This window comes from Hyla sarda, chromosome 3, assembly GCF_029499605.1.
Source record: "Hyla sarda isolate aHylSar1 chromosome 3, aHylSar1.hap1, whole genome shotgun sequence".
Lineage (NCBI taxonomy): Eukaryota > Metazoa > Chordata > Amphibia > Anura > Hylidae > Hyla > Hyla sarda.
In genome coordinates this window covers 76,254,516-76,276,360 of record NC_079191.1, presented here as the reverse complement: position 1 = coordinate 76,276,360, position 21,845 = coordinate 76,254,516, and the positions used below count along the sequence as shown (strand labels likewise).

General features: G+C 51.8%; 1 protein-coding gene across 1 annotated transcript in view; it reads left to right on the top strand.

Annotated features, from left to right (window-relative positions):
* Positions 1 to 21,845, top strand: part of PCCB (propionyl-CoA carboxylase subunit beta) — a 117,910-nt gene that overhangs the window by 22,839 nt on the left and 73,226 nt on the right. Inside the window, exons 3-4 of the mRNA XM_056564377.1 lie at positions 2,830 to 2,930; positions 4,279 to 4,350. The gene's annotated coding sequence lies outside the window, so the exon portion shown is untranslated. The remainder of the gene's footprint in view (positions 1 to 2,829; positions 2,931 to 4,278; positions 4,351 to 21,845) is intronic.

Sequence of the window (21,845 nt, the reverse complement as noted above, 5' to 3'; positions counted from 1 at the left end):
AACGCATGTCAATGCGAGTGGCTAGATGAATGAGTTCATGCAGGTTAGCAGGAATTTCTCGTGCGGCCAGAACATCTTTAATGTTGCTGGATAGGCCTTTTTTAAAGGTCGCGCAGAGGGCCTCATTATTCCAGGATAATTCGGAAGCAAGAGTACGGAATTGGATGGCGTACTCGCCAACGGAAGAATTACCCTGGACCAGGTTCAGCAGGGCAGTCTCAGCAGAAGAGGCTCGGGCAGGTTCCTCAAAGACACTTCGAATTTCCGAGAAGAAGGAGTGTACAGAGGCAGTGACGGGGTCATTGCGGTCCCAGAGCGGTGTGGCCCATGACAGAGCTTTCCCAGACAGAAGGCTGACTACGAAAGCCACCTTAGACCTTTCAGTAGGAAACTGGTCCGACATCATCTCCAAGTGCAGGGAACATTGCGAAAGAAAGCCACGGCAAAACTTAGAGTCCCCATCAAATTTATCCGGCAAGGATAGTCGTAGGCCGGAAGCGGCCACTCGCTGCGGAGGAGGTGCAGGAACTGGCGGAGGAGATGATTGCTGAAGCTGTGGTAGGAGCTGCTGTAGCATCACGGTCAGTTGAGACAGCTGGTGGCCTTGTTGCGCTATCTGTTGCGACTGCTGGGCGACCACCGTGGTGAGGTCGGCGACAACTGGCAGTGGAACTTCAGCGGGATCCATGGCCGGATCTACTGTCACGATTCGGCTGGCAGGAGGTGGATCCTCTATGCCAGAGAGGGATTGGCGTGGACCGTGCTAGTGGACCGGTTCTAAGTTACTACTGGTATTCACCAGAGCCCGCCGCAAAGCGGGATGGTCTTGCAGCGGCGGTAGTAACCAGGTCGTATCCACTAGCAACGGCTCAACCTCTCTGACTGCTGAAGATAGGCGCGGTACAAGGGAGTAGAAAAGAGCAAGGTCGGACGTAGCAGAAGGTCGGGGCAGGCAGCAAGGATCGTAGTCAGGGGCAACGGCAGGAGGTCTGGAACACAGGCTAGGAACACACAAGGAAACGCTTTCACTGGCACAATGGCAACAAGATCCGGCGAGGGAGTGCAGGGGAAGTGAGGTATACATAGTGAGTGCACAGGTGAACACACTAATTAGACCAACTGCGCCAATCAGTGGCGCAGTGGCCCTTTAAATCGCAGAGACCCGGCGCGCGCGCGCCCTAGGGAGCGGGGCCGCGCGCGCCGGGACAGGACCGACGGAGAGCGAGTCAGGTACGGGAGCCGGGGTGCGCATCGCGAGCGGGCGCCACCCGCATCGCGAATCGCATCCCGGCTGGGGGCGGTATCGCAGCGCACCCGGTCAGTAGATCTGACCGGGGCGCTGCAGTAGCGAGGATGTTGCGAGCGCTCCGGGGAGGAGCGGGGACCCGGAGCGCTCGGCGTAACATGAATGCTGTGGGTGACTGTGACGGTATAAATGCTTAGAGTAACTGCACGGTATGAAGCTAAGAGTGGCTGCACCGTATGAAACGTTATGAGTGACTGTACGGCTCGAACGCTACTAGTGACTGTAAGTATGAAACGCTGTGAGTGACTGCGCAGTATGAACGCTACGAGTGGACGGTGTGAATGCTACGAGTGACTGCACGGTATGCATGCTGTGGGTGACTGAGACAGTATAAATGCTATGAGTGACTGTACAGTATGAAGCTAAGAGTGGCTGCACAGTAAGAGGGTTATGAGTGACTGTATGGCACGAACGCTACTAGCGACTGCAAAGTATAAAACGCTGTGAGTGACTGCGCAGTATGAACGCTATGAGTGACTGCACAGTATGGAAGCTATGAGTGACTACACAGTATGGAAGCTATGAGTGACTGCACGGTGTGAAAGCTATGAGTGACTGCATAGTATGAACGCTATGGGTGACTGCACGGTATAGAAGTTGTAGTGACTGCATGGGCTGTCTAAAACATAGATGAAGTGTATCACATGAATGTACTAAAATCAACGTAAGGCAACTGCAACAACCAGTATGAGCTTAATTGTACAGTGTGCAAGAAAACTGTAGGCAGAGCATGTAGCTCCAGGGTGGTCCGACCACAGCTGGGGAGCTGTTGCAGTGTGACAGGACAGTGAAGGAAACGTGCGATGGCCGTGCAGGGGGGGGTCGGATGGCAGGCTGGACTGATCCCCAGCTGGACCCTTGTGGAAAGGCCACCTGAGACACCCCCAACCTGGGCTTAACATGAGTGATATAGCCTGTCAGCCTGTCAGGGCGGCTACGTTTCTGCCGGCAGGCTGCGGCTGAGCTCTGCCCCCGTGCACATCACGTGACTTGGCGGCGGCACCCTGGCAACAGGATGCCATGGGATGCCGGCGGGGGACAAGCAATGTGAGCACAGAACCGGGTTGGAGCTCAGCCCGGCCGCTACTGGAAGCGAGAGTCCAGGAGCGCTTCGCGGGGGAACATAGGTGACAGGGGCCGGCTGTCGCCGGAACAATAGCACACAATGTCCCGGGATAACCCGGGTATACCGCAACCACCACTCCTCTCTGGAAACACCACACGCGCCTGCCTGGAAACCACGTACGCCCCACCCTTATTTTGCAGGGGCATTTATAGAGGTGCTCCCTGCATGGCCCTGCCTGCAGGTGCGGGGGGCGTGGGAATTCACGCCCCCTCGCACAAATACAGCCTAAAGGCTTCCTACTTAGTCACACTTCTGTTTAATGGGTTTGGCCTGGGTAGAGAAAAATCTGCGTCATATCAAAAACAATAAAAATACTGTACTTATCTGCTTCAGTACCCAGCAGCTACCGCGCCAACTCTTCTGGTCCTCCACTGATCACTCTTTTTTCCCACTTCAGTCACAGATTGGTCCTTTAGGGTTGGAACATCATAGGAACCACGAAGAAGGGGAGGCCAGCAGAGAACCAGGAGTGTTAGTGCGGCAGCTGTATAGGCCGAGGTAAATGAGTATACTATGTTTAATATTTTCACACCACCCCCAGCCATACATCAAATTTTTCTTTTCCCTGAACAATGTCTTTTAATGGGTTGTCTGGTGAAACTTTTTATTTTCCTATTGTCCACAGCCTGCCTAATAAAATAATAAACATTAACTCCCCTTTCTCCGCTCCCTCGTAGCTCTGGTATCAGAGTGCCCGGTCTATGGCCCGTGAAACTTCTTTCCCCGAACTGCAGAGCGTAACGTTGACAGCTGGGGAACTGACAATGCTGCACACCAATAACTGTCTGAGACAGGACACTGGCTAAGACTGTGTCCCGTGATTGGCTGAGCAGCATTGTGATGTAATGTCTACAGCACCAGCTGACAACGGGGAAGCAGACAGTGGAGACTGGATGGAGACATGGTGCCCTGATATTGGAGCCTATGAGGGAGAAGAGGAAGGTGAATTCAAGTTTTTGTTATTTTATTAGGCAGGCTGGTGGCAATTGTAAAATAAAAGATTCCACTGGACAACCCCTTTAACCATTTGTTGCATATCCATAAGATATGCTATAAAAGCCTGACAGGTGCAAGTCTGCTATCACCAGATTTACAATTGTTTGGTGGCCATGCACAGTTGTCATCCAGCATGGTTACCCCCACCAAAAAATGCATACAAAGGAAGGCAACTGTGTCAGATGGTCCATTGGTCCAGCGCCGTGCCCAATTTCATCCTATGTGGCACCAGATGAGACACCACTGGATATATGTGAACGCAGGCCTATCAGAAGAATGGGAATCCAGTGAGCCTATTCCATGATTTTTGGCTGCCACACTTCCATGGATATTCTATAAATAATAAGGATGGGAATAACTCTTTAAGAGCTACTGGTTGTATTTTACATTAGCTCACACAGCTTTATTATAAGATCAGCATTTAGAAAAATATCCATATGGCCATGTGTGTCATTTTTTTAGATTCTTGTTGTTTTTGTATGTCCCACATGCTTTAACTTAGTTGTGTACAAGTGTGGTCGACCAATCTCCACTTTATCCTTCCCTCTACACAGTATATATGGTCACTGCTAGAACCTGCTTTGGATTGCCAAAGGTGGGTCAAAGCCATTGGAAATCTTGGACCCCTGTATATATACAATGAATGTCTGTAGTTTGACTCCCATTTTAATTGTGTAACCACAGAGAAGTCCCCCATATCCCCCCCCTTCAGACATACATTTTTGATATTCTTCTCTCCTTGTATCCCTTTCCTGTCTCCCTGAAATGTATTTTGCAACACTGATACCCCGCACACAATGTCCTATCATTACCAAATCTGCAGATGTCTCACTCTTGAATTATTTAACAGGCGTTAACTCCTAAACAACTAGGAGAAATCTAGCACCACCATAACCATCCCAATGAGAGGAACCTCCAGCAGGTAAGTCTGTTGTAAACGTTTCTTATGACGATTGTAAATGTTTAATAATTTATATATTGCAATAATTTATTTAGTACCCTATTAATATGAAGGTACAGCTGGTATGCGAGACAGACTTTGGCACATACTGTAGGACTTGTTCATATCAGTAAAAGCTTTTTTTTTTTTTAAAGGCATCCTCCTGCTGGGATTCATTTTTGGTCGATTTCTTCTGTGTCACACATTACATCACACCTACATAAATACAGGACCAAATAAAGCAACAACAGTACATGCAAAAATAAAAACACCTAAAATGTATAACGCATTAGAGCAATGGTTTCCAACCTTTTTTTTTGGCCAAGTACCTGTTACGCCTAGCGCTCCGGGTCCCCGCTCCTCCCCGGAGCGCGTACGGCGTCTCTCTCTCCGCAGCGCCCCGGTCGGTCCCGCTGACCGGGAGCGCTGCACTGTCATGGCCGTCGGGGATGCGATTCGCACAGCGGGACGCGCCCGCTCGCGAATCGCATCCCAGGTCACTTACCCATTCCCGTCCCCTGCTGTCATGTGCTGGCGCGCGCGGCTCCGCTCTCTAGGGCGCGCGCGCGCCAGCTCCCTGAGACTTAAAGGGCCAGTGCACCAATGATTGGTGCCTGGCCCAATTAGCTTAATTGGCTTCCATCTGCTCCCTGCCTTTATCTGACCTCCTCCCATGCACTCCCTTGCCGGATCTTGTTGCCTTGTGCCAGTGAAAGCGTTTTGTGTGTCCAAAGCCTGTGTACCAGTACTTCTGCTATCCACCCTGACTACGAACCTTGCCGCCTGCCCCCGACCTTCTGCTACGTCCGACCTTGCTTCTGTCTACTCCCTTGTACCGCGCCTATCTTCAGCAGCCAGAGAGGTTGTGCCGTTGCTAGTGGATACGACCTGGTCACTACCGCCGCAGCAAGTCCATCCCGCTTTGCGGCGGGCTCTGGTGAAAACCAGTAGTGACTTAGAACCGGTCCACTAGCACGGTCCACGCCAATCCCTCTCTGGCACAGAGGATCCACCTCCTGCCAGCCGGCATCGTGACAGTAGATCCGGCCATGGATCCCGCTGAAGTTCCTCTGCCTGTTGTCGCCGACCTCCCCACACTGGTCGCCCAGCAAGCCCGACAGATTGCCCAACAAGATCACCAGCTGTCGTACTTGACCACCATGACTCAGCAACTCCAGTCGCAGCTACAGCAGATTCAGTCTCAGCTACAGCAGCAGCAACCATCTCCTCCGCCAGCTCCTGCACCTCTTCCGCAGCGAGTGGCCACTCCTAGCCTCCGCCTGTCCTTGCCGGACAAATTTAATGGGGACTCTAAGTTTTGCCGTGGCTTTCTTTCGCAATGTTCCCTGCATTTGGAGATGATGTCGGATCAGTTTCCTACTGAAAGGTCTAAGGTGGCTTTCGTAGTCAGCCTTCTGTCTGGAAAAGCCCTGTCATGGGCCACACCGCTCTGGGACCGCAATGACCCCGTCACTGCCTCTGTACACTCCTTCTTCTCGGAAATTCGAAGTGTCTTTGAGGAACCTGCCCAAGCCTCTTCTGCTGAGACTGCCCTGTTGAACCTGGTCCAGGGTAATTCTTCCGTTGGCAAGTACGCCATACAATTCCGTACTCTTGCTTCTGAACTTTCCTGGAATAATGAGGCCCTCTGCGCGACCTTTAAAAAAGGCCTATCCAGCAACATTAAAGATGTTCTGGCCGCACGAGATACTCCTACCAACCTGCATGAACTCATTCATCTAGCCACTCGCATTGACATGCGTTTTTCTGAGAGGCATCAAGAGCTCCGCCAGGAAAAAGACTTAGATCTCTGGACACCTCTCCCACAGTCTCCATTGCAATCTGCGCCTAGGCCTCCCGCCGAGGAGGCCATGCAAGTGGATCGGTCTCGCCTGACCCTGGAAGAGAGGAATCGCCGTAAGGAAGAGAATCTTTGTCTGTACTGTGCCAGTACCGAACATTTTTTGGTGGATTGCCCCATCCGTCCTCCACGTCTGGGAAACGCACGCTCGCACCCAGCTCTCGTGGGTGTGGCGTCTCTTGATGCTAAGTCGGCTTCTCCACGTCTCACGGTGCCTGTACGGATTTCTTCTTCAGCCAGCTCTTCCCTCTCAGCCGTGGCCTGCCTGGACTCTGGTGCCTCTGGGAATTTTATTCGGGAGTCCTTGGTGAATAAATTCCGCATCCCGGTGACCCGTCTTGTCAAGCCACTCCACATTTCCGCGGTCAACGGAGCCAGGTTGGATTGCACCGTGCGTTTCCGCACGAAGCCCCTCCTAATGTGCATCGGACCTCATCATGAGAAAATTGAGTTTTTGGTCCTCCCCAATTGCACTTCTGAAGTTCTCCTTGGACTACCCTGGCTTCTACACCATTCCCCAACCCTGGATTGGTCCACAGGGGAGATCAAGAGCTGGGGTACTTCTTGCTTCAAGGACTGCCTTAAACCGGTTACCAGTACTCCCTGCCGTGACCCTGTGGTTCCTCCTGTATCCGGTCTCCCTAAGGTCGTTATGGACTCTGCCCGCCTTAAGAAGTGCCTCTCCCCCCCTCCCAGTCCAGTCAGGCAAGCCTCGGTGCCTCCTCATGGCCCTCGTCCTGGTGTCACACTGCCCCGTGCCAGGCCTCGCCCTCTGCCCTCCCTCCCCATTCCCACTCCTGCTGTACTGCCTGCCGTTGAGGAATCCCTCCATCCTTTCCCGGTGTCCTCATCCCAGGGGAGGCAGTTACCGGACAAAGAGAAGGGGAGACCTAAGGGGGGGGGTACTGTTACGCCTAGCGCTCCGGGTCCCCGCTCCTCCCCGGAGCGCGTACGGCGTCTCTCTCTCCGCAGCGCCCCGGTCGGTCCCGCTGACCGGGAGCACTGCACTGTCATGGCCGTCGGGGATGCGATTCGCACAGCGGGACGCGCCCGCTCGCGAATCGCATCCCAGGTCACTTACCCGTTCCCGTCCCCTGCTGTCATGTGCTGGCGCGCGCGGCTCCGCTCTCTAGGGCGCGCGCGCGCCAGCTCCCTGAGACTTAAAGGGCCAGTGCACCAATGATTGGTGCCTGGCCCAATTAGCTTAATTGGCTTCCATCTGCTCCCTGCCTTTATCTGACCTCCTCCCATGCACTCCCTTGCCGGATCTTGTTGCCTTGTGCCAGTGAAAGCGTTTTGTGTGTCCAAAGCCTGTGTACCAGTACTTCTGCTATCCACCCTGACTACGAACCTTGCCGCCTGCCCCCGACCTTCTGCTACATCCGACCTTGCTTCTGTCTACTCCCTTGTACCGCGCCTATCTTCAGCAGCCAGAGAGGTTGTGCCGTTGCTAGTGGATACGACCTGGTCACTACCGCCGCAGCAAGTCCATCCCGCTTTGCGGCGGGCTCTGGTGAAAACCAGTAGTGACTTAGAACCGGTCCACTAGCACGGTCCACGCCAATCCCTCTCTGGCACAGAGGATCCACCTCCTGCCAGCCGGCATCGTGACAGTACCCTTTGGCCGTCCATTATTGTATCACCCGTATTAGTGATATGTGTGTAATTAATATAGTTGCTGTTATTTCAAATTCACGGTTTATTTTTTATTTTTATTTTTACACCATATCCTCTCCCCAGGCCCCCTGCTCCTTTCCATGTCCCCAGGCCCCCTGCTCCTTTACATTTCCCCAGGCCTCCTACTTCTCTCCCTATGTCCCTGTGCCCCTGGTTCTCTTCCAATCTCCCTGGGCCCCCCCGCTCCTCTACTAATCTCCCAAGACCCACTTCTCCTCTCCCTAAGTTCCCAGGCCCACCTGCTCCTCTCCCAATCTCCCCAGTCCCCATGCCCCTCTCCCTATGTCCTCAGGCCTCTGACTCACTGGTAATGTCTTCTCTATAAACCACCATTAAGATTTCTCCAGGCCAAGACTTGTCTCCACAGAACCTGGCAGACAAATATTGTAGCACAGCGCAACGTCCACCTCTTTACAAACTCCTCATGTGTATTGTTCCATACAGTAATAGTGCCTGCTTTGAGCCCCAAAATAGTAGTTAGGCCTCCTCTGTGCCCCCATATAGTTGTAGGTCCCCATCCTGCCCTTTGATAGTAGTAGACAGCCCCCCATACAGTAGTAGGTCCCCTCTGCGCCTCCACATTGTTATAGGCCCTCTCTGTGCCCGCATATAGTTGTAGGACCCGAACTGCCCAGCTTCAGTACTCCACTGCTATGACCCATAGCAGTAGGTGTCCAGTCCAGAGGGGCAATGAGCACCGAAGCAGTAGTTATATATCAGACAGGAGGCTCATATCTTATGCATTAATCTTCCTTTATTAATGCCCATAGCAGAAATTCAAACTTTAGTTTAAAGAATTCTACTAGAAAAAACTTTAGAACTCAAAACTACAACTCCCAGCAGTCCACAGGATGTATTGGCCAATCCCCAGACGGGATGCTTGGTATATAAGGGACTGCTGCCATAATCTCCTCCTCTTTCTTTCTGCTCATAGCAGAACTTCAGATAAGTGTTTTATCACTGTTTTGTTTTGTTTGTCTGGGCATCTCAGGTCTAGGTCTGTATTTATCTAATCCAGTCCTCCCTGTTGCCCTGTGCTTATATTCACTATTCTATATTTATATTTCGATTATATAACTACATATATTCTATCCTACTTTGGTTTTCATTTCTCTTCGCTACTGCTGCGCTGTCCCTTTATACCCCGCTTCGGGTCCCCCCTGTCAGCGGCACACGCCGTCTTCGTGCAGCGCCTGTCACAAAGTTTCCAACTCACTTTTTCTACAGCACCATCTTCGGCGCCATTTTGTTTCCTTCTTCTTCTTCCTTTCGCGCTCGCTCCTTCCAGCGCCTTGGTCCTATTCCAGCGCGGAGAGGAGGTAGGCGTGTCTTGGCAATCTAGCTCGCCCTATGTCTGCGCAGGAAGAGGTAATCTCAGGAGATTACGCCGCTCTGCGCTATTACTCCGCTCCTCCCTACACCGCAATCTCCAGTTCAGTGAGAACGGCGTGAGGGACGGAGCCTGGACTGGTTTTTGCTGTATACTGTCTATATCTATCCACGGTATTTACTGGGAATTTATTCCCTCTTGCCTTCTACTGTCCCCAGTTTATCTCTTAGATCCCTTTTGTAGATATTAACCGTTACATTCCTGGGTTAGATACATATATCCCCTACTTGTTCACATTATGGCAGATGACAAGGCCACTAGTTCCCCCAGGGGAGAAGATCCTACCATGGATGCACCCCTTTACCTGACGGCTGCCCAGATCCAAGATCTGATAAACAAATAAGTACAAGCAGCGATGTCCTCTGTCATGCCTCCCAAGGGTTCGCAGCATCCTGCACATGGCTCTCAGAAACCCTCATGCAGTGGTGAACCGCCCACTAAGAGGGGTAAAGCGTCTCAGAAACGCAATCATACCGTCATGGTATCTGACTCCCCGGCAGGGGAAGTAAATTCTATGCACCAGGCAGTTCCCGACCCAGCCTGCCGACCCACTTTTCCTCCAGACTCTAATCGACCCCTGGGCCCCGGGGAGTTGCGCAAGCAGGGGCAACGGTCCGCTAGACGGACCAAACCGGATAAATTTGTAGATTCTACAGATGAAGAATCCTCCGCAGAATCCGAAGTGGCTGACGCCAATGAGTCTGACAGTGAGGTAGGGGATAGTGGGCATATGGCGATCCCTGAGGACGCTAACCCTGTATCCCAGGGTGACATTGTGTTAGACTCTCGTGGAGAGCCTTTCTTTGACCCAGAAGCTATATCCCATCCACGCTCTGGAGACTGGGCTCCCACCCCTGAAGTGTCCCAATATATAGAACATTGGGCTCGCAGGTCGGTAGATAAGGCTAACCACAATAAGCTGAAGGCGGAGTGCCCCCGACCGTGCATTCCCAAGAAGGTGGTGCTTACACCCGAAATTGACCCCATACTTTTACGGTACCTCACTAAACATGGAAAATATTCCAAGAAAGGTATCGAGAGGTCCTTTAGGACCATCCAGGATCGAATCCTGGACCTCTTCGGCCCTATCACTATGATTCTCAACCTATCGGAACAGGCGGCGGCAACTGATCAACTGATCGACCTGCTGCATCTTAGAGGTTGGGCCCAGAGAGCTGTATGCCTGCTCGGGTGTGCGAACATCACTTGTTCGACTGAACGTCGACGGTCAATATTGATGAGACTTGATCCACAACTCTCTCATTTAGCAGAGACTGAGCCCGGCCCTGCTGCCGAGGGCCTGCTCTTTGGAGATACCCTTATTAAGGATATCAACAAGATGGTCGGACTGTATACCAGTCTTGACAAAGCCCAAACATCTCTTAAGAAATCGGGCTCGACTAAGGTTTTTCCCAAGGCCGGCAGAAGCAGGAGTCGATCTGCCGGCCGCAATTACACAACTAGGCCGTACAACAGAGCCCCTGCTCCTCAGTACAGCCAGGCTCCACAGTCCTACCCTGTGCCAGTCGCACAACCAACACCCTTTTTCCCGCCCCGCGGACGCCCCTGGAGAGGACGTGGAGGAAGAGGTTATCCCCGCTCTCGACCTGCTACCGGTGAGTACAACACACCTGAGTTCTTTTCCCATTCCCGTAGGGGGCAGACTGCAACATTTTATCCACGCATGGTCAGCAATTACTGCAGACGCATGGATACTCCGTACAGTGGCAGGGTATCAAATAGAATTATTTTACCCGCCAGACTTGAGTTTAATTCCACATCCCATCCGGTTCTCCGAACTAAACGTTGCTCTTATCGACAACGAATTACGGGACCTCTTGTCCAAACAGGCAGTAGTGGAGGTGGACCCCCTTTCCCCGGGGTTCCTCAGCAACCTCTTTCTAGTCAAAAAGAAAGGGGGAGGTTATCACCCTGTCATAAACTTGCGAAATCTCAATCAACATGTCGTTTATCGACATTTCAAGATGGAAGGAATCCACTTCCTGCGGGACCTTTTACAACCAGGGGATTGGCTGGTAAAGGTGGACCTGAAGGACGCCTATCTCACGGTTCCCATCCACCCGGCCTCCCAACACTTCCTATGCTTCCTGTGGAGAGACAGAATGTGGCAATTTACTTGCCTCCCCTTCGGTCTCTCGTCCGCCCCATGGTGTTTCACCAAACTACTGAAACCGGTGGTGGCAGCCCTACGGAGCAGGGGAGTGAGATTGATTATTTATCTGGACGACCTGCTCATCATGGCTCATTCCAAACTTCAAGGAGACAAACATGTCGGCTGGACGGTCCAATTGTTACAACACTTAGGATTCATCATCAATCACGAGAAGTCGGCTCTCGTTCCAGCTCGGGAGATGGAATTTTTGGGATTCTTGGTGGACACCGATCGAGCTGTCCTCAAATTACCCAAGGCCAAGCTGACTATCATCCGCAAGGAGATCAGAACCGTGTTGCACAAACGACGAGTGTCGCTACGCGTGCTAGCACGGCTGGTCAGGCTTTTATCAGCCTCCATACAGGCCATATTTCCCGCCCCTCTCCATTATCGGGCCCTTCAAAGGCTCAAGTCATTGCATTTGCGGCAAGGGCTTCATTACGCGGACGAAGTATCCTTATGTCCGGAAGCCATAGTAGAGCTTCGGTGGTGGTTGCGTCACGCCGTCGAATGGAACGGCAAGACCATCTTCAGTTCCAATCCGGACCTCATTTTGGAGTCGGATGCGAGTCGTCACAGCTGGGGTGCTCAATGCGGTCTCTCTTCAACAGGAGGGATGTGGTCCGCAGAAGAGTCTCTGCTGCACATCAATGCACTGGAGCTCCTGGCGGCATTCTTTGCCATCAGGAGCCTTCTACCTCGGGCATCCAATTGCTGTGTATTGTTGCGCATGGACAATGTGACTGCGGTCCAATATGTCAATCGCTTGGGGGGTCCCAGGTCCCGAGTCCTTGCGGACCTCGCGAGGGAGTTTTGGCATTTTTGCCTTGCCCGCAACATTGTCCTGATAGCGGAATACATTCCGGGGGCTTCCAACATGGTAGCGGACTGGAACTCTCGCTATTTGACGGATTCCAGCGATTGGCGGCTGGACCGGTCAGTCTTTCATTTGCCGCCTGTGGGGTCCATTCTCTATGGACCTGTTCGCCTCCCGACTCAATCATCAACTACCCCGCTTTTACAGCTGGAGGCCGGACCCAGCAGCCTATGCGGTAGACGCATTCCGCCACATATGGCCCCGGGGGACGCATTATGCATTCCCACCGTTCTCAATGATCCTCAGGGTGCTTCTACATATAGCGAACCTGAGGTCGTTGGTTGTGGTGATCACTCCCTGGTGGCCGACACAGCCATGGTTTCCCCTTCTTCTGGGGATGACTGTGGATTTCCCCAGATTGCTCCCTCATCTCCTGTCCAATCCGAGAGGGGATCTTCATCCTCTGATCACAGACCACACCCTGCATCTCCTCGCATGGTTGGTTTCGGGGTGCCAGACGTGGATAGCGACCTTTCAAGATCAGCTAGGGACCTCCTTGCCTTGGCCTGGGTCCCCGGGACTAGATCGGCATATCGATCAGCCTGGAGACTCTGGGTACGTTGGTGTGATCAACGGCAAGTTGATCCCGTTCAGGCGCCTGTATCTGTAGTGGCCAACTATTTGGCGGATTCTTTTGAATCCGGAAAATCTTATAGTTCTATTAATGTGTACCGATCTGCAATCTCTGCTTATCACACTCCAGTGGATTCTCTGCCAGTGGGCAAACACCCTTTGGTATGTCGCCTCCTGAGAGGCGTTAAATTTAAACGTCCTCCTCGTCCCAAGTGTCAAGCCACCTGGGACGTATCTAAAGTCCTGTCCATGTTCTCAACATGGGAGGACAATGACGCACTTTCTCTGAAATTGCTGTATTTCAAGCTTACGGTCCTTTTATGTTTGATTTCCATCAAGCGTGTATCGGACGTTCGGGCTTTAGACATCTCCAGGCGACAATTCTCACCATTAGGAGTTAAATTCTCTGTTGTACGTAGGACGAAAACCGGACTTCAATCGGTTTTCTATCCTTCTTTTCCCGCACACCCACGCTTGTGTGTGGTCCGCTGTCTTCAGTCATATGAGTCTCAGACAGCTTTGTTACGTTCTTCGGAGTCCTCCCAACTCCTCATCTCCTACGTCCGTCCTCACCAACCGGTGACTTCAGCTACTCTAGCAAGGTGGGTACGCTCCTCTATGGATATGGCAGGGATTGACGTTTCCCTGTTCGGGGTCCACTCGTCCAGAGGTGCGATGGCTACTAAAGTGGTCACCTCTGGAGGTTCCCTGGCAGATCTATTGACGGCAGCGGATTGGTCTTCCGAGACCACCTTCCATCAATTTTATTTTAGACCGGAGGAACACATATCTATGTCGGTTCTGTAATTTGTTTCTGTTATGTATTTTGTATCATTCTTATGTCTAGCTTTGAACTTGCATAAGATATGAGCCTCCTGTCTGATATATAAATTGAGATTTTCCTAGCTCGTGACGGAAAATATTAGTTATATGAAGACAGGAGGCGAGTATCTTCCCGCCCACCCAACCCTGTCATGGTGTTCTTTTCTTTTCCAGGCTACTGAAGACTGCATTCGGCATGACGGTGGTTGAGACGTTCTGGAGTTCCTCTCCTTTATTGTGTCCCCGTTGGGACATAGGTTCGGTCCGGTGTTTCGGAGTTCTTTGGAATCGGTTTGGGTTCTGTCGTGATTCCAGGTTCCAGTTGCGGCTGCAGATTCGCATCAAGAAAGAGGAGGAGATTATGGCAGCAGTCCCTTATATATCAAGCATCCCGTCTGGGGATTGGCCAATACATCCTGTGGACTGCTGGGAGTTGTAGTTTTGAGTTCTAAAGTTTTTTCTAGTAGAATTCTTTAAACTAAAGTTTGAATTTCTGCTATGGGCATTAATAAAGGAAGATTAATGCATAAGATACTCGCCTCCTGTCTTCATATAACTAATATTTTCCGTCACGAGCTAGGAAAATCTCAATTTACATTACACAGCAGCCAAGTGCCCACACTTCTCCTCTGCCATCCCCCTGCTTTGCTCCTCAGGGCAGCAATGTAAGTTTGTACCAGCAGCCCTTGCTTACTCTCTCAAAAGTTTACATCATAATGACAAAGTGTCAGTTCTGAGACCAGCTGAGAACCCGAGTTATAACTGGATAAAGCACATTGGTGTCTACACACAAGAATCTGAGGGACACACATTACACAGGTTGGTACAAATATCTCTGTGCACAGGACTTGACCAGGTAATCTGTATCCTCAAGAATAATGCAGCAGTTCCCAACCTGGGATATTCGTACCCCTAGAGGTACTTATAGGAGTATTACAGGATTTTTTTTAATTTTATTTGACTATGCTACAGGGGCTGTAAAGTTAGTGTAGTTCATAATATAGTGTCTGTACCTGTGTGTGATAGTGGTCTCGCAATTCTTCTGTGATTTTCTCCTTAATATTTATTTTTAACAGCATACAAAATTACTCAGGTCTTAGGTTTTCCCAGGTTGCAGTGCGGCCGAGGCATGACATCACTAGTCGGGAGTGTGCAAAGGCAGCCTGTCCTGCTTCAATGGGTGGAGCAACTGCTGGGTGAGAAAGGTTAAAATTTACTTACCAAAATGTTGTCTTTACATGAGTCCCGAGGCAGCACACAAAGGGTTAAAGCGCAACTGTCATGGAAATTATACCCCCCAGACTAATAACATGATAGTATAGATGATGATACGTGTAATGCAGCTGTACTTTTGGCTGCTGTTTATCACTCTTTATCAGCCAGAAAATAGTTTTATCGTGGGGTCAGCAACAGTCGGATAGGCGTGGCTGGGGATCGTAATGCCCCACCTCGCCACGCCTACCCCCTGTAAGTGAGCGCTGGACCACTGTGTGATTGACACACAGGTCCCCACCCCCCGATGTCCATGATGTGCGGTCCGGCATGACTCCACTGAGCCTATACATATAATGTGCACCTTTATGTTATATGAAATACAGTGCCATTGCCTGGAGAACTGTAGGTAAGTCCCAGGATTTAACTGGAGGGACTACTATTGGTCTGAGGTTAGACACTGCTTTAAAAAATCTAGAGACCAGGGAACTATTGGACAAAAAGCCTTGGAAAAAGTTGTTAATAGCCAAGAAATGCACTCGTAGAGTATTTGGCTTGAGGCCTTTGTCAAAACCATACTTCACAAAATGCGACAGTATGGTGTTCCAAACACCAAGATTTGAACAATTTCATGACTCTGGAGTACACCTGTTACGCCGAGCGCTCCGGGTCCCCGCTCCTCCCCGGAGCGCTCGCTTCACTCTCCCCGCTGCAGAGCCCCGGTCACATCCTCTGACCCGGGGCGCTGCGATTCCGCTGCCAGCCGGGATGCGATTCGCGATGCGGGTAGCGCCCGCTCGCGATGCGCACCCCGGCTCCCGTACCTGACTCGCTCCCCGTCTGTCCTGTCCCGGCGCGCGCGGCCCCGCTCCCTAGGGCGCGCGCGCCGGGTCTCTGCGATTTAAAGGGCCACTGCGCCGCTGATTGGCGCAGTGGTTCCAATTAGTGTGTTCACCTGTGCACTTCCCTATATCACCTCACTTCCCCTGCACTCCCTCGCCGGATCTTGTTGCCATTGTGCCAGTGAAAGCGTTCCTTGTGTGTTCCTAGCCTGTGTTCCAGACCTTCTGCCGTTGCCCCTGACTACGATCCTTGCTGCCTGCCCCGACCTTCTGCTACGTCTGACCTTGCTTCTGCCTACTCCCTTGTACCGCGCCTATCTTCAGCAGCCAGAGAGGTGAGCCGTTGCTAGTGGATACGACCTGGTCACTACCGCCGCAGCAAGACCATCCCGCTTTGCGGCGGGCTCTGGTGAAAACCAGTAGTGGCTTAGAACCGGTCCACTAGCACGGTCCACGCCAATCCCTCTCTGGCACAGAGGATCCACTACCTGCCAGCCGGCATCGTGACAGTAGATCCGGCCATGGATCCCGCTGAAGTTCCTCTGCCAGTTGTCGCTGACCTCACCACGGTGGTCGCCCAGCAGTCACAACAGATAGCGCAACAAGGCCAACAGCTGTCTCAACTGACCGTTATGCTACAACAGTTACTACCACAGCTTCAGCAGTCATCTCCTCCGCCAGCTCCTGCACCTCCTCCGCAGCGAGTGGCCGCTCCTGGGCTACGCCTATCCTTGCCGGATAAATTTGATGGGGACTCTAAGTTTTGCCGTGGCTTTCTTTCCCAATGTTCCCTGCATCTGGAGATGATGTCGGACCTGTTTCCCACTGAAAGGTCTAAGGTGGCTTTCGTAGTCAGCCTTCTGTCCGGAAAAGCCCTGTCATGGGCCACACCGCTCTGGGACCGCAATGACCCCGTCACTGCCTCTGTACACTCCTTCTTCTCGGAAATCCGAAGTGTCTTTGAGGAACCTGCCCGAGCCTCTTCTGCTGAGACTGCCCTGTTGAACCTGGTCCAGGGTAATTCTTCCGTTGGCGAGTATGCCGTACAATTCCGTACTCTTGCTTCAGAATTGTCCTGGAATAATGAGGCCCTCTGCGCGACCTTCAAAAAAGGCCTATCCAGCAACATTAAAGATGTTCTGGCCGCACGAGAAATTCCTGCTAATCTACATGAACTTATTCACCTAGCCACTCGCATTGACATGCGTTTTTCCGAAAGGCGTCAGGAACTCCGCCAAGATATGGACTCTGTTCGCACGAGGCGTTTCTTCTCCTCGGCTCCTCTCTCCTCTGGTCCCCTGCAATCTGTTCCTGTGCCTTCCGCCGTGGAGGCTATGCAGGTCGACCGGTCTCGCCTGACACCTCAAGAGAGGACACGACGCCGTATGGAGAACCTCTGCCTGTACTGTGCTAGTACCGAACACTTCCTGAGGGATTGTCCTATCCGTCCTCCCCGCCTGGAAAGACGTACGCTGACTCCGCACAAAGGTGAGACAGTCCTTGATGTCTACTCTGCTTCTCCACGTCTTACAGTGCCTGTGCGGATGTCTGCCTCTGCCTTCTCCTTCCCTGCTGTGGCCTTCTTGGACTCTGGATCTGCAGGAGATTTTATTTTGGCCTCTCTCGTCAACAGGTTCAACATCCCGGTGACCAGTCTCGCCAGACCCCTCTACATCAATTGTGTAAATAATGAAAGATTGGACTGTACCATACGTTTCCGCACGGAGCCCCTTCTTATGAGCATCGGATCTCATCACGAGAGGATTGAACTTTTGGTCCTCCCCAATTGCACCTCGGAAATTCTCCTTGGACTTCCCTGGCTTCAACTTCATTCCCCAACCCTGGATTGGTCCACTGGGGAGATCAAGAGTTGGGGGTCCTCTTGTTCCAAGAACTGTCTAAAACCGGTTCCCAGTAACCCTTGCCGTAACTCTGTGGTTCCTCCAGTAACCGGTCTCCCTAAGGCCTATATGGACTTCGCGGATGTTTTCTGCAAAAAACAAGCTGAGACTCTACCTCCTCACAGGCCTTATGATTGTCCTATCGACCTCCTCCCGGGCACTACTCCACCCCGGGGCAGAATTTATCCTCTCTCTGCCCCAGAGACTCTTGCCATGTCTGAATACGTCCAGGAGAATCTAAAAAAGGGCTTTATCCGTAAATCCTCCTCTCCTGCCGGAGCCGGATTTTTCTTTGTGTCCAAAAAAGATGGCTCCCTACGTCCTTGCATTGACTACCGCGGTCTTAATAAAATCACGGTTAAAAACCGCTACCCCTTACCCCTCATCTCTGAACTCTTTGATCGCCTCCAAGGTGCCCACATCTTTACTAAATTGGACTTAAGAGGCGCCTATAACCTCATCCGCATCAGAGAGGGGGATGAGTGGAAAACGGCATTTAACACCAGAGATGGACACTTTGAGTATCTGGTCATGCCCTTTGGCCTGTGCAACGCCCCTGCCGTCTTCCAAGACTTTGTCAATGAAATTTTTCGTGATCTGTTATACTCCTGTGTTGTTGTATATCTGGACGATATCCTAATTTTTTCTGCCAATCTAGAAGAACACCGCCAGCATGTCCGTATGGTTCTTCAGAGACTTCGTGACAATCAACTCTATGCCAAAATTGAGAAATGTCTGTTTGAATGCCAATCTCTTCCTTTTCTAGGATATTTGGTCTCTGGCCAGGGACTACAGATGGATCCAGACAAACTCTCTGCCGTCTTAGATTGGCCACGCCCCTCCGGACTCCGTGCTATCCAACGCTTTTTGGGGTTCGCCAATTATTACAGGCAATTTATTCCACATTTTTCTACCATTGTGGCTCCTATCGTGGCTTTAACCAAAAAAAATGCTGATCCCAAGTCCTGGCCTCCTCAAGCAGAAGACGCCTTTAAACGACTCAAGTCTGCCTTTTCTTCGGCTCCCGTGCTCTCCAGACCTGACCCTTCCAAACCCTTCCTATTGGAGGTTGATGCCTCCTCAGTGGGAGCTGGAGCTGTTCTTCTACAAAAAAATTCTTCCGGGCATGCTGTCACTTGTGGTTTTTTCTCTAGGACCTTCTCTCCAGCGGAGAGGAACTACTCCATCGGGGATCGAGAGCTTCTAGCCATTAAATTAGCACTTGAGGAATGGAGGCATCTGCTGGAGGGATCAAGTTTTCCTGTTATTATCTACACCGACCACAAGAACCTCTCCTACCTCCAGTCTGCCCAACGGCTGAATCCTCGCCAGGCCCGGTGGTCTCTGTTCTTTGCCCGATTTAATTTTGAGATTCACTTTCGTCCTGCCGATAAGAACATTAGGGCCGATGCTCTCTCTCGTTCCTCGGATGCCTCAGAAGTTGAACTCTCTCCGCAACACATCATTCCACCTGACTGCCTGATCTCCACTTCTCCTGCCTCCATCAGGCAGACTCCTCCAGGAAAGACCTTTGTTTCTCCACGCCAACGCCTCGGAATCCTCAAATGGGGTCACTCCTCCCATCTCGCAGGTCATGCGGGCATCAAGAAATCTGTGCAACTCATCTCCCGCTTCTATTGGTGGCCGACTCTGGAGACGGATGTTGTGGACTTTGTGCGAGCCTGCACTATCTGTGCCCGGGATAAGACTCCTCGCCAGAAGCCCGCTGGTTTTCTTCATCCTCTGCCTGTCCCCGAACAGCCTTGGTCTCTGATTGGTATGGATTTTATTACTGATTTACCCCCTTCCCGTGGCAACACTGTTATTTGGGTGGTCGTTGATCGATTCTCCAAAATGGCACATTTCATCCCTCTTCCTGGTCTTCCTTCTGCGCCTCAGTTGGCTAAACAATTTTTTGTACACATTTTTCGTCTTCACGGGTTGCCTACGCAGATTGTATCGGATAGAGGTGTCCAATTCGTGTCTAAATTCTGGAGGGCTCTCTGTAAACAACTCAAGATTAAATTAAATTTTTCTTCTGCATATCATCCCCAGTCCAATGGACAAGTAGAAAGAATTAACCAGATCTTGGGTGATTATTTGCGACATTTTGTTTCCTCCCGCCAGGATGACTGGGCAGATCTCCTTCCATGGGCCGAATTCTCGTATAACTTCAGGGTCTCTGAATCTTCCTCCAAATCCCCATTTTTCGTGGTGTACGGCCGTCACCCTCTTCCCCCCCTCCCTACCCCCTTGCCCTCTGGTCTGCCCGCTGTGGATGAAATTTCTCGTGACCTTTCCATTATATGGAGAGAGACCCAAAATTCTCTCTTACAGGCTTCTTCACGCATGAAGAGGTTCGCGGATAAGAAAAGAAGAGCTCCTCCCGTTTTTTCCCCTGGAGACAAGGTATGGCTCTCCGCTAAATATGTCCGCTTCCGTGTCCCTAGCTACAAGTTGGGACCACGCTATCTTGGTCCTTTCAAAATTTTGTGTCAAATCAATCCTGTCTCTTATAAACTTCTTCTTCCTCCTTCTCTTCGTATCCCTAATGCCTTTCACGTCTCTCTTCTCAAACCACTCATCCTCAACCGTTTTTCTCCCAAATCTGTTCCTCCCACTCCTGTTTCCGGCTCCTCGGACATCTTCTCTGTCAAGGAAATCCAAAAAGGCTTCCAAAAAGGTCAGAGGGAAAACTTTTTTTTTAGTGGACTGGGAGGGTTGTGGTCCTGAAGAGAGATCCTGGGAACCTGAGGACAACATCCTAGACAAAAGTCTGCTCCTCAGGTTCTCAGGCTCTAAGAAGAGGGGGAGACCCAAGGGGGGGGGTACTGTTACGCCGAGCGCTCCGGGTCCCCGCTCCTCCCCGGAGCGCTCGCTTCACTCTCCCCGCTGCAGCGCCCCGGTCACATCCTCTGACCCGGGGCGCTGCGATTCCGCTGCCAGCCGGGATGCGATTCGCGATGCGGGTAGCGCCCGCTCGCGATGCGCACCCCGGCTCCCGTACCTGACTCGCTCCCCGTCTGTCCTGTCCCGGCGCGCGCGGCCCCGCTCCCTAGGGCGCGCGCGCGCCGGGTCTCTGCGATTTAAAGGGCCACTGCGCCGCTGATTGGCGCAGTGGTTCCAATTAGTGTGTTCACCTGTGCACTTCCCTATATCACCTCACTTCCCCTGCACTCCCTCGCCGGATCTTGTTGCCATTGTGCCAGTGAAAGCGTTCCTTGTGTGTTCCTAGCCTGTGTTCCAGACCTTCTGCCGTTGCCCCTGACTACGATCCTTGCTGCCTGCCCCGACCTTCTGCTACGTCTGACCTTGCTTCTGCCTACTCCCTTGTACCGCGCCTATCTTCAGCAGCCAGAGAGGTGAGCCGTTGCTAGTGGATACGACCTGGTCACTACCGCCGCAGCAAGACCATCCCGCTTTGCGGCGGGCTCTGGTGAAAACCAGTAGTGGCTTAGAACCGGTCCACTAGCACGGTCCACGCCAATCCCTCTCTGGCACAGAGGATCCACTACCTGCCAGCCGGCATCGTGACAACACCTTGAATATGGAAATTTTTATTGAGGGGGCTAGCAAATTGATTACTTCCTCTGAGAATCCCTGAGAACTTAGCATCATCCTCTCCGGAGACAGGCCATAAGCCTCAATTTGTGAAGAGCTGGATGGCTTAATCCTTCTTGTAATTTCCAAAAACAGCCTTTTGGAAGCTTCAACGTGAGCTGGAACCATGCCCTCCATGCCAGAATGGTAGAATTGCTAGAACTTTGGCATGATTCTCCTTGATTTTGAACAGCATTTGTGGAATGAGAGGAAATGGAGGGAAAGCATAAAGGAACCTGCTGCTCCACGCGTGCGAATCCCAGCCCGTCACTCACCTCCCTCATCTTCCTCCTCTCCGTGTCCTTGCAACCCCGGCGCGCGTGCCCCTGCCTCTTAGGGCGCACGCGTGACGGAGCTCTTTCACTTTAAGGGCCAGTGCTCAATTAATCAAGTGTCTTTCTTACCTTGTGCCATAGTGAAAGTCTGTGTCCCTGTTACTGTGTACCTGTTCCTTGCTACCTTACCTACCTTGCACCTGTGTTACCTGCTCTAACCTTCTGCCAACTTGCCATGTCCTACCAGTCTCCTTCTGTGTCACGCCACCTCCTA